This window comes from Chlorocebus sabaeus, chromosome 25 (assembly GCF_047675955.1).
Source record: "Chlorocebus sabaeus isolate Y175 chromosome 25, mChlSab1.0.hap1, whole genome shotgun sequence".
NCBI classification, from domain to species: domain Eukaryota; kingdom Metazoa; phylum Chordata; class Mammalia; order Primates; family Cercopithecidae; genus Chlorocebus; species Chlorocebus sabaeus.
In genome coordinates, this window is record NC_132928.1 from 62832213 (window position 1) to 62845028 (window position 12816).

Genomic DNA, 12816 nt, shown 5'->3' on the forward strand with positions numbered 1-12816 from the left:
CATTCACTTCCTCCCCTCTGAGGTCCATAAAAGCTCAGGGCTCAGCCAGAGCAGGGCAGAGGATGGCCAGAGGATGAAGAGGGCAGAGAGAGGACAAGACAACCAGCTGCAGAAAGGAGTACCCTCTCTGCTGATAGCTAGAGATGATGGGATGACCAGCATCAGAGAAGAGCTACCCTCTCTCTGAGAGCTGCAGAGATGTCCTACCTGCAAGAGCAGCCAACCTCTCTCTCTCCAGGATCTCTTCTCAGCTGAGGGCTGCAGATATTGGGATGATCAGTTGCAGAGAGGAGCTGTCCTCTCCATGACTTCCTCTGCTGAGACCTGAACACTTGCTGGATGACCTGCCTACAGAGAGGAGCTCATCTTCCTCATCTTCATCTTGTTCACCCTTTACTTGTCTTTGTACCTCATTCTTCCTGGACGCAGGACAAAAACTCGGGCAACAGTGTTGTGGTCACAGAAGTTTCTGGCCAGAATATTGACACCCCCAAAGATCCCATAACATTACTATTAAATTCTTCATTTTATAGATGAGGCAATTGAGGCTTAGAGTGAATAACTTGTCTGCAGTCATACAGCTGGTTAGTGGTTATGTAGATTCCCTTGGTCTGCAGTGATGCTGTGCAAGACCCCATGTTGGTAAATCAGGAGTTCTGTAAAGCCCCGGAGAGGAACTGTGGCAAGGAAGGCAAATTACATCCAGAATAGGTTTCAGTTTAGTAAGGACAAATTGCTGCCTCCTCTATGTTGGAAGAAATCTGATGTAATCAACTTGCCACATAGTGACTGGCCAGCCTCCACAAGAAATGATACCATATCAAAGCTCAGTATTGGTCTCTGCTACTGGCACATTGAACACTCAACAGTGGCAGAAGCTAGATCAGCTTTAGCGAGAGGAAGCCCATGCTGTTGGGCCTTTGCATAGCACTTGTCACTGATATGATGGCCACCATGGACCCATGCACAAGCAAAGTGGTGGTCAAGGAAGCAGCCTTGTCAAGGAAGAAGGATCTCTGCCAGGTTAGTGGTGGATGACTCCCTCTTGGACATGAGTGTGAGACACAGATCTAAGCACTTTGTGGTCACTCCAGTGGGCCCATTCACATGCCTCTTCCCTATTCCCTCTTCCCTCCAATCTGTCAATCTTGCTTTTTCCAGCACCCTGGTCAACTAGTTAATCCATTGTCCATTGCACAGGAGTCCTAGTGCATCTCATTTTTCCTTTCGTACAAGAGAAATAACCAAGTATGCTGTTTAAAGTTCTGCCCACTGGGAAGGTTTCACTTCCTCACTGTCCTTCCAGATCATTTACATCGTTTATCTTCCGCTTGTACCAACATATCAAGGCAATCAGTCTATGAACCAGGCCTGAGATTTTCTTCCTCCGTCAGTTGATTGTAGGGCCCCTGATGAAGTAAGTTGAATGAAAGATGTCTATGCATTAGAAATAAGTGACATTGGAGTCTGGACCATGCAACTTATTTGTGATCTCCTGACCTACTCAGGCATGGTCCAAAATGTTTTCTTTCCATCATGCTCTTTTGACCTACTGACTCAGTGGATCTGATAATTTCTAGCTCATTAAGGCAGCTTCTGTGGTATGTCTAGGACATATTTTTCTCATAACAGAGGACAGGAATGCAAAGGCCAAAAGAATCAAGCATGTGCATTTAGAATTTCTGGCTGCTTACAGTGTATACATTCCACTCACATTCCATTATCTAGAGCAAGTCACCTGGCCAAGCTTGACCCTGGAGCGTGGAAGCATACTTCACCCAGGAGGAGCCAAGGCAAGGGAAGGGCTGTATAATACTCTTACAAGGGTGGGAGCAGAGAACTGTAGTCTACCACATTCCTGGAGCTTTTTTTCACCATTCCTCTCCATCATTATCTCTTCCTAAAATATTTATTATCTACACCACTCTCCATCTTCTGTTTAGTTATATAAAATTTTTACATTATTCTTTGGTTTAGGTATATTATATCTTCGTGGTAAGCTTGATAATAGGAACAAGGAATTTTATTTCCCTTACATCTTTTAGTACAGTGCTAAGAGCATCTTAGTTCTTCAATATAATTAACTAAGGGATTGATAGCATCTATATGATAAAATCATAAACCACATGTTTTCATCTGGTAGCTCTGTGATCCCTGAGGATATACTTAAGAGACGTTTACCTGTTGTTATTTTACACATATGAGAAACTATCTCTTTTATAGCTGGTTCAGAGAAGTACAAGTTCTGAAAAGAAAAATGAAAGCTCATTTATTCATTCAACACATATTTGTTAAATGCCTATAGATATACTCCTCCTTCATAGAGCTTAGAGTTCAGCGGGTGCAAACCCTGGGGTGTTTTCTGATCATCAAAGAGAATGGACTCTGATATGATTTCAATTTAATAAAACGGTGTGGTGGGAAGGACATCAGGGGCATATGATCTTATTCCCTCATAACATTAGTGTGGAAAGTTAGTTTATATTTAACCACTAGGTGGTAACATAATGGTGTAGTTAGACATAAAGTACTCAGATTCTGTATTTGCCAAAAAATTCTAGTCAATTATTACCAGCAGCTGTTAGGCAAAGGAGATAATGAGTCCATGAGGAGATTAAGCCAAATGTTTTTAGCCACCAGATGCTATTAGCTTTTTTTCTTCTGTAAAGTGGATTAATGCAAGATTCTAGTTTGTTTATATAGTTGTTAGAACTCAGCTCTTTATTATGCCATCTTGTAAAGCAATCTGTGGCTAAATGCTAATCTCTGGCTAGCTTCTGTTTTAGCTAAGGTACTCAGGGTCAAGGGCACCTGAACTGCTTTGTGCACCACTGACCACAGGCAGTGCACGTGGTTCCATGGGAGATGAAGAAGTCTCTCAGAGCATCACAGAGAGTGCTGGAGCTCTCAGCTCTGTTCTGTTTGCCCTGATCTGGGATTGTGAAAGAGATAACACTATAATTTCTAAGGCTCAACCTGATTTTACCTTCCATGCCTATCCAGGCCTTATGTAACACAGGTAGTTTTACAGTTAAAAGGACCTGGTTGACATTTTGGGCTGGATGATTAAAAACAAACAACAACCTGAGTTTGAATCCTGGCCCCACCACCACTTATTAGCTGTGTGGCTTCAGGCAAGTTATAGTTTTGTAGGTGCAAATGGGGGAAATACTAATTTTACTACAAAAGGCTGCTGCAAGGCCTAAATGAGAATCTATATCTATAACTCTGTCCATATCTACTTCCATATCCATATCTACTAGTAATACTGTCATGCCATAGTAGACACCCAAAATTATGAATGCATTTCCCAATCCCTTTGCTTATCATATCAATCAGTTTTACAAACAGGCCAATCTTCTTGCTGACCCCAAATATAGTTTTCTCATTTCCATCTTTAGAAGGTGATGAAATATGAACTGCTAGAAAAATGAGTGCCCTTTCCTCAATCTTCACTTACCAAAATTCTATCCTTCCTTTGAGATCCACTTAAAATGTAGCTGTCTATCATAATTATTACATGTGTTAACATTTTACAGTCTTATTTTGTTCTCTATTTTAGTTATGAGTATTTTTGATTTTTCAAGAAAAGTAGATACATTATGATGATGATGATGACTTTCCTGTTAACATGTAAAACATAATATAAAAATTCTTAATTTTTTTAACTTTGATATATGAAACTCTTCTAAAAAAAAAAAAAAAAAGATCGCAAATAGCCAAAGCAATCCTAAGCAAAAAGAACAAAGCCAGAAGCATCACATTACCTGACTTCAAACTATACTGTAAGGCTACGGTAAACAAAATAACATGGTACTGGTACAAAAACAAACACATAGACCAATGGAACAGAATAGAGAACCCAGAAATAAAGCCACACACCTACAGGCATCTAATCTTCACAAACAAGCAACCAGCAAAAGTGATATTCTAGATCTTTTGTAGAAAACTATAAAAGAAGTACTTTTATCCCTAAAAGGTAAAAGGCAATGCTGCTTTTTTGAGATAAAAGTACTTCTTTAGTACTTTTCCTTTTTAAATACTTTCATCTTTTATTTTAGATTCACAGGGTACATGTGGAGGTTTGTTACTTGGGTATATTGCATGATGCTGAGGTTTGGGGTATGACTGATCTTGTCACCCAGGTACTGAGCATAACATCCAATAGGTAGTTTTTTAACCCTTGTCCTCTTCCCTCGCTCTCCCTCTAGTAGTGCCCATCGTCTATTGTTGTCATCTTTATGTCCCTGAGTAACCATTGTTTAGCTCCTCTTTTGTAAGAGAGAACATGTGGTGGTTGGTTTTCTGTTCCTGTGTTAATTTGCCTAGGATAATAGCTTCCAGCTGCATCCATGCTGCTGCAAAGGACATGATTTCATTCTTTTCTGTGGCTGCATTGTATTCCATAGTGTATGTGTACCACATTTTCATTATGCAATTCACCATTGATGGGCACCTAGGTTGATTCCATGTCTTTGCTATTGTGAATAGTATTGTGATGAAGTGTCTTTTTGGCAGAAGGATTTTCTTTGCCTATATACTCAGTAATGGGATTACTGGGTCAAATAGTAGCTCTCTTTTAAGTTTTTCTGAGAAATCTCCAAACTACTTTTCACAGTGGCTGAACTAATTTACATTCCCTCTGTATAAGTGTTCCGTGCTCCCTGTAGCCTTGCCAGTATCTGTTGTTTTTAGGTTTTTGAATAGTAGCTATTCTGACTGGTGTAAGATGGTATCTTATTGTAGTTTTGATTTGCATTTCTCTCATGATTGAGCATTTTTTTCATATGTTTGTTGGTTGCTTGTGTGTCTTCTTTTTTTTTTTTTCTGTGACAGAGTCTTGTTCTGTTGCCCAGGCTGGAGTGCGACGGTGTGGTCTCAGCTCACTGCAACCTCGCCTCCCAGGTTCAAGCAATTCTCTTGCCTCAGCCTCCCAAGTAGCTGGGATTACAGGCACCTGCCACCACACCTGGCTAATTTTTGTATTTTTAGTAGAGATGGGTTTCACCATGTTGGCCAGGCTGGTCTCGAACTCCTGACCTCATGATCCACCCGCCTCGGCCTCCCAAAGTGCTAGGATTACAGGCGTGAGCCACCATACCCAGCCATGTGTCTTCTTTTAAGAAGCATCTGTTCACAACCTACAGAATGGGGGAAAATTTTTGCGATCTATCCATCTGACAAAGGTCTTATATCCAGAATCTACAAGGAACTTAAACAAATTTACAAGAAAACAACAACCCCATTAAAAACTGGGCAAAGGATATGAACAGGCATTTCTCAAAAGAAGACACTTATGTGGGCAATAAACATATGAAAAAAAGCTCAACATCACTAAGCATTAGAGAAATACAAATCAAAATCACAATGGGATATCATCTCACACTAGTCAGAATGGCGATTATTAAAAAGTCAAGAAACAACAGATGCTGGAGAGGCTGTGGAGAAATAGGAATGCTTTTACACTGTTGGTGGGAATGTAAATTAGTTCAACCATTGTGCAAGACAGTGTGGCCATTCCTCAAAGACCTAGAACCAGAAATACCATTTGATCCAGCAATCCCATTACTGAGTATAAACCCAAAGGAATATAAATCATTCTATTATAAAGATATATGCATGTCTATGTTCACTGAAACAATAGCAAAGACATGGAATGAACCCAAATGTGCATCAATGATAGACTGGATAAAGAAAATTTGGTACCTATATACCATGGAATACTACGCAGCCATAAAAAGGAAGGAAATCATGTCCTTTGCAAGGATATGGATGGAGCCAGAAGCCATTGTCCTCAGCAAAGTAATTCGGGAACAGAAAACCAAACTGTCTATGTCCTCACTTATAAATGGGAGCTGAACAATGAGAATACGTGGACATAGGGAAGGGAACAACACCCACTGGGGTCTGTCAGTGGGGTGTGGGGGTCGGGAGAGCATCAGGATAAATAACTAATGCATACTGGGCTTAATACCTAGGTAGCAGGTTGACAGGTGCAGCAAATCACCATGGCATATGCTTACCTATGTAACAAACCTACACGTCCTGGACACGTATCTCAGAACTTAAAATAAAACTAAATTAAATAAGTAGCATCTGTTCATGTCTTTTGCTCATTTTCCAAAGAGGTTGTTTTTGCTTGTTGAATTAAGTTCCTTACAGATTCTGAATATTTGATCTTTGTCACATGTATAGTTTGTGAATATTTTCTCCCATCCTGTAGATTATCTCTTTACTCTGTTGATGGTTTCTTTTGCTGTGCAGAAGCTCTTTAGTTTAATTAGGACCCACTTGTCAATTTTTTTTTGTTGCAATTGCTTTTGAAGACTTAGTCATAAAATGATTTGTAAGACCAATGTCCAGAGTGATGTTTCCTAGGTTTTATTCTAGAATTCTTATAGTTTGAGGTCTTACATTTAAATCTTTAATCCACCTTGGGTTTTGTTTTTTGTTTTTTGTTTTTTTAAAATACGGTGAAAGGTAGGTATCCAGTTTCATTCTACTGCATATGGCTAGCCAGCTATCCCAGCAGCATTTATTGAATAGGGACTCCTTTTCCTATTGTTTGTTTTTGTTGACTTTGTCAAAGATTAGATGGCTGTAGGTGTGTGGCTTTATTTCTGGGTTCTCTATTCTGTTCCATTCATTGGTCTGTGTGTCTGTTTTTGTACCAGTACCATGCTGTTTTGGTTACTGTAGCCTTCTAGTATAGTTTGAAGTCAGGTAATGTGATGCCTCTGGCCTTGTTCTTTTTGCTTAGGATTGCTTTGGCTACTTGAGCCCTTTTTGGGTTTCATATGAATTTTAAAATAGTTCTTCTCTAGTTCTGGAAAAAGTGACATTGGAAGCTTGATGGAAATAGCGTTGACTCTGTAAATTGCCTTGGGCAGTATGGCCAGGTATGAATATTTCAATTTCATAATGAGAAGATAAATTCCTTGGGACCAGAGAATTTGTCATAGACTTCAGTCGTATCCCCCAATGAATTTAATACAGTGTTAGGCACATGCAAGACTTAACACACTTAGGGATTTGAACTAACACAAGGGCTGCTTGGCTCTTTAAGAGTAACTCACAGATGCACCATTTGCAAATAATTTGAGATTTAGAAGATGACACTGATGCATGACAGGCAAGCCCTCAAATTGGGGCTTAGCCCAGGGGGATTCTTGGCTTTTCCCAGAAAAGAATTTAAGAGGGAGCCAGTGCTATTAAACAGCAACTTTTATCAAAGCAGCAACTGTACAGAAGCAGCAGAGGTACTGCTCCTTGAGGAGCAAGTCCACCCCATAGGCAGTGTACCCAGAGTAGCAACTCAGAGGCAATGCTGCGCTAATATATACACCTACTTTCAATTATAGGCAAATAAAGTGGTAGTTTATGTAGAAATTTCTAGAATGAGGGTGGTAATTTCCAGATTGTCAGGTTGTTGCCATGGAAAGGGGCAGTAAGTTCTGAGTGTTGTCATGGCAATGATGAACTGACTTGGCACACTGGTGGGAGTTGTCCTTTCCAAAGCTACTTCAGCCCTGAACCTTTTTTAGCTAGTCCTCAATTTGTCCAGTATCTGAGCCTCTCCTCCAGAGTTGAGTCCCGCCTCCTACCTCAACACCAAAAGTTCAGTTTAGCTATTCTGATTCTGAGTTATTCCTTACTCCAGGCTTTGGTGAAGGTTTTCAAGACCCTTGAAACATGTTTATTGAAATATGTAATACTGATAAACCTTCTGTAAAAAATAAAGTGTCATTAAATATATGCACAGAATAACTTAGACACAGCCAGTACATTTTTTTCTTTCTTCTGTAAAGTGTTTTATTTTAAGAATGTGGTTTGATTATATGTTATTAGAAGATACCTGGCCAACTCTTAGGCCTTTCTCAGACAATTCACCTTGACAAAATTTAGTCCCAGGTTGTCTTCCCTCTTCTAGCCATGATTGCCTTTGTTTTTGGGGATATAGATGCTCACATGTGATCTACAACATTTGTCTTATTTGCTAAAGCTAAACATTTTTGACAAGTTAGATCTGTTAGAGAAAATTCTAAGACAAGGATGTACAAACAGATTTTGGATTCTGTGCTATTTATGTTTGTGTCACAAACTCCTCTCTCATCTCATCAGTTTAGAGAATGCACCGTTGTTTATAATGATGAAATATTTTGACATATTTCTTTAGAATCCTGGAATCAGGAATACTTGAACTGTTCCTGAATATTTCTATATTCACTTTATATACCGTTCAATTTTATAATCAACTCACCACTACAGGTATTTGTACCTTCTACCAGTAATAATGAGGAAATATTCTATACGAGCAATTTTCACTTCCAGAGAAAAGAGGCAAACAGTTGTACAAACTGTATTCTCTAGACTGTATAACATCTAAATAAATTTTTAAAAGTAAGAAACAGATTAAGCTATATACATAGTCTATTATACATTCCTAAACTTAAAGAACAGTAATACAGTAATAGTATGTATCCAGACACAAAATTTCTGAGTTTAGAAACTTTCTGATTTTAAATTGAACTAATTTATTGTTTTCTATGACTGAATTCCAAAACCTCTTCTAATTAAAAAAATTAAGCATTATTTAAGTGAAAACAATATTATTTATATCTATGTAGTTGTTTCAAAATAAAGATTCTTTCAAATGTCAGGCCCTGATATAATGGATAGATAGATAGGTTGAGACATAGAGGGATCAATAGATATATAGATATATACAAACTTTTACACATACATGTATAAGTGTATGTAATCACTTGTATTATATTTATATTTCTGTTTACTAGTTTATATTTACATACATATATATGTATGTAATATATGTGTGCTATATGCAGGCACAGAAACACACACACACATCTATATATATGCATTATAGCTTGAATGTATCCCTTCCAAAATTCAAGTGTTGCCAATGTGATAAGAGTATTAAGAGGTGGGGCCTTTAAGAGGTGATTAGACCATGAGGGTTCCTCTGTCATGAATGGGATTAAGGCCCTTATAAAAGAGGCTTCATGCAGCTTTTGGATAGTTTTGTCTTCTGCCATCCACCATGTGAAGACACAGCATTCTTATCCTCTGAAGGATGCAGAATCAAGGCTCCATCTTGGAAGTGGAGAGTAGCCCTTGCCAGACACCTGAACCTGCTGATGACTTGATCTTGGACTTTCCATTCCCCAGAACTGTGAGAAATAAATTTCTGTTCTTCATAAGTTACCCAGTATGTGCTATTTTGTTACAGCAGTGCAAAGAAGCTAAGACAATATGTATATAATAGTCTTGAGTCTTTCATTATATTCTACAACTAGTAAGCTGAGCATATCACTGACCCTTTCTCATAGTAATGGAAATTTCCCAAAGTAAAATCATCACTTTGTAGCTGGGGTTGTCTATAGTCTTGGTTTTGCTTTGTAATCCAAAGAGAGGCCTAACAGCAGAATGGTTAAAAACTTGAGTTTTATTGTCAGGCAACTCAGATTTTAGAGCTGACTCTGCTCTTTACTAAAAGTCTTGATTTTCTTATCAATAATATAATAGAGATAGGAATACTTATCTATCAGACGACTGTGAGGGCTAGATGAAATATTTGTGTGAAATGCTCAGCACAGGGAATAGTACCTCTGGTAGTTACTATTAGTGGCATAATAATAATAATAATAAAAAATATATATATATATTTGTCTTTTCTGTCATGTAACATGTTCTGCCGCTTTGCAATTCATTTTCTTTCTAAAAATTATTTATTATTATTATTATTATTTTTTAGAAATAGTCTTGCTCTATCACACAGGTTGGAGCACAGTGGCACAATCACAGTTTGACTTCCTGGGCTCAAGCCGTCCTCCTGCATCAGCCTCTCAAGAAGCTGGGACCACACATGTGCATCACCACACCTGGCTCATTTTTTGTAGAGATGGTGTCTTACTGTGTTGTGCAGGCTGGTCTCAAACTCCTAGGTTCCAGCCATCCTCCTGCCTCAGCCTCCCAAAGTGCTGGGATTACAGGCAACATGAGTCTACACGAGATCTCATTCTGCCCTTCAGGTCCGACGCCCTCCCCTCACCTCAACCTCCTGTGCCACTTCAGTACTCAATATATGAATCATGGGCAAAACTAGCTGTGTATCTGAAATCTCTCTATAGTCTAGTCTGTCATGCCAGCAAATGTCTCCAGGGGAGAAAAGGCTGATGATTTCTGTTCACCTAAAAAGGGCTCTTTGAACTCTGGAATTGTAATTCATTTGGAACCCTTTGTTTTCAAGCTCTTCAATGTGTTTAAGATTTTTGTGACTTGCCTATTTTTTTTCCTAGTTGTTGATGTGGGAGTGATGAACTGTGGATATTTGTGTATCCCACCTGGAAGCAAAAGTTCATAATGACTTTTAAAGACAGTAAGCATTGACCCTGGTACATGACTTTTCATATGACCCTTGCTCATATACTTTAGTATATGTTTTTGCACTGTTCCAAAAGAAATAATGTCTAATTTGATGCTCTAAACTTGTGTTTTTAATATATATGTAAATATACAAATTAGTAATATATCAATAATTATATATAATATAAATGTACATTTAATATTATATGTACTATATATTATAAATAATACATAATTATATATTATATAGAAATATATATAATATAACAAATAGTATATATGAGAAAAATGTTAATATTCATATATATGACTGTTACTGCAAGTGAATTCTTACTCAGAAGTTTAATATATAATAACAGATAGCAGTGGAGCTTCGCTGGTTGAATTGGAGGTGAGGGAGGCCTGCTTGCCCGGCTTTTCTACAGTGATAACCTCTCCTCTCTAACTCCTAGGACCATGAAGATTATGACTTGAAAACCACTGCTTTATATATCTTCATTCTAATAATGATAATTATTTATCAGATTACTAAGATTACCAAAATAAAATAATTTGCATTGGTTTAGGTAAGCAAGTCTATTTTTGCCTTCTTGACAACCTTGCTGACTGAGCTGTTAAAACTTTACATCTGCAAACTCTGTCACTCCTACTTTCAAGACTACAGCTTATGAAGGAATAAGGTTTATGATTAGCCTGAAAGACCTGATATACTTGGTTGTATGCCTTTGGAACCTGTATACTATTTGATTTGCATTTGTTTAACCTCTCTCTCTTCCTTGAGACCAACATCCTGCCCCAGTTGGTTCCCTCCATGATTTTTAGGCATCTGCCTCAGTTTGCTGATTAGCACATTATTTATGTGCAATTATACTACTAGGAATGAACTCTATGTCTGACTTCAACCTATCCAAGTGGAGACTTATTACCCTACGTAGCTCTTGCCAAATAGCATCTCTAGGGGATAACTTCTCATCCTCTGTCCCCCAGCCAGTAGCAGTGATCTTTTTTAGATCACATAATTAAAGATATTCCTACCTCAGATAACAGTGCTGCCATCCTTACCGCTAGGCTGACTTGAACTTTCACCTGACTAGATTTCACTTTGTTGAAGGGGTTTTTGTCTAATGGGGCTGATTTTCTTGTCGTTTTTAACCTCTCAGTTCTGGCTTCCTTTCCTTATCTTCATGAGGCCATGCTGCTGAAGTTTTAGCAGGTTTTAAATCGAAGCCTTAGAAGTTAGGACGAAACTGAACGCTATGTAGAGCAGCAGTTCTTAAAGTCTGATCTGCAGATCTCTGCAGGTCTCGGAGACGCTTTCAGAAAGTCTGTGAGGGGAAAACTATTTTCATCGTAATATCATCTTTATTTGCTTTTTTCACTGTGTTGACATTTGCACTGATGATACAAAAGCAACAGTGGGTGCCTCAAGACAAATCAAAGCAGTGGCACCACACCATGTGAGTAGTCGTTTAATTCCTCATCCATGCATTTGCGTTAAAAAAGTCAGTTTCACCTAACAGTGTCCTTGATGAAGTATTAGTTTTTATTAAATCTTGACCCTTGAGTCTTTTAACGTTCTATGTAATAGAAAGAGAAGTGTGCATACAGCACTCTGCTACATTCTGAAATATGATGTCTATCTCCAGGAAAAAGCACTTATGCAATTGTTTAAGTTATAAACTAAACTAGTGGCTTTTCCCATGGAACACCATTTTTTATTTGGAAAAAAAAAAAAAAAGACTCTTACACAAACTCTGGTTGTTCTGATTCGGGCATTTGGCAGACATTTTCCGAAAAATGAATGAAATAAGCCTGTCAGTTCAAGGAAAGCAACTGACAGCACTTGTCATCAATAATAAAAGTAGAGCACTCAAGCAAAAATTAGAATGTAAAAAAACTTGTATCTGCTAGTCCAAGCTTGATAGCTCCCCAATACATAAAGGCTTTACTGCTGAGCAATGTGATCCTCTGATATTGTATAATATTATAGTGTCAACATTTGGAAAACCTTCGTAACTCAGGAAACTAATGCTTTCTAAATGACCAATGCATGATGTTGCAGAATTTTGAATGGTTAGAATGTATGTTCAAAGTGCAAGATAGATCAATCAGTTTTAATGTATTAGACTAGAAATACAATTCCAGGTTCCATGCTGTAGCTAACCTTTAAGAAACTACCACTTGCTTACTTTTGTTTTATTGTCAAAGATAAATATCCATGATTATCTATAAAGGCTACTAAACCATGACTCCCTTTTCCAACTACATCTGAGTGAGGCTGTATTTGCTTCATAAATGTCAATCAAAATAACATATTTAAGCAGATTAAATGTAGAAGCAGATATTAGAATCCAGCTGTCTTCTATCAAGCCAGGCATTAAAGAGATTTGCAAAATACAAAACAATGCCACTTTTTTCATTAAAATTTCT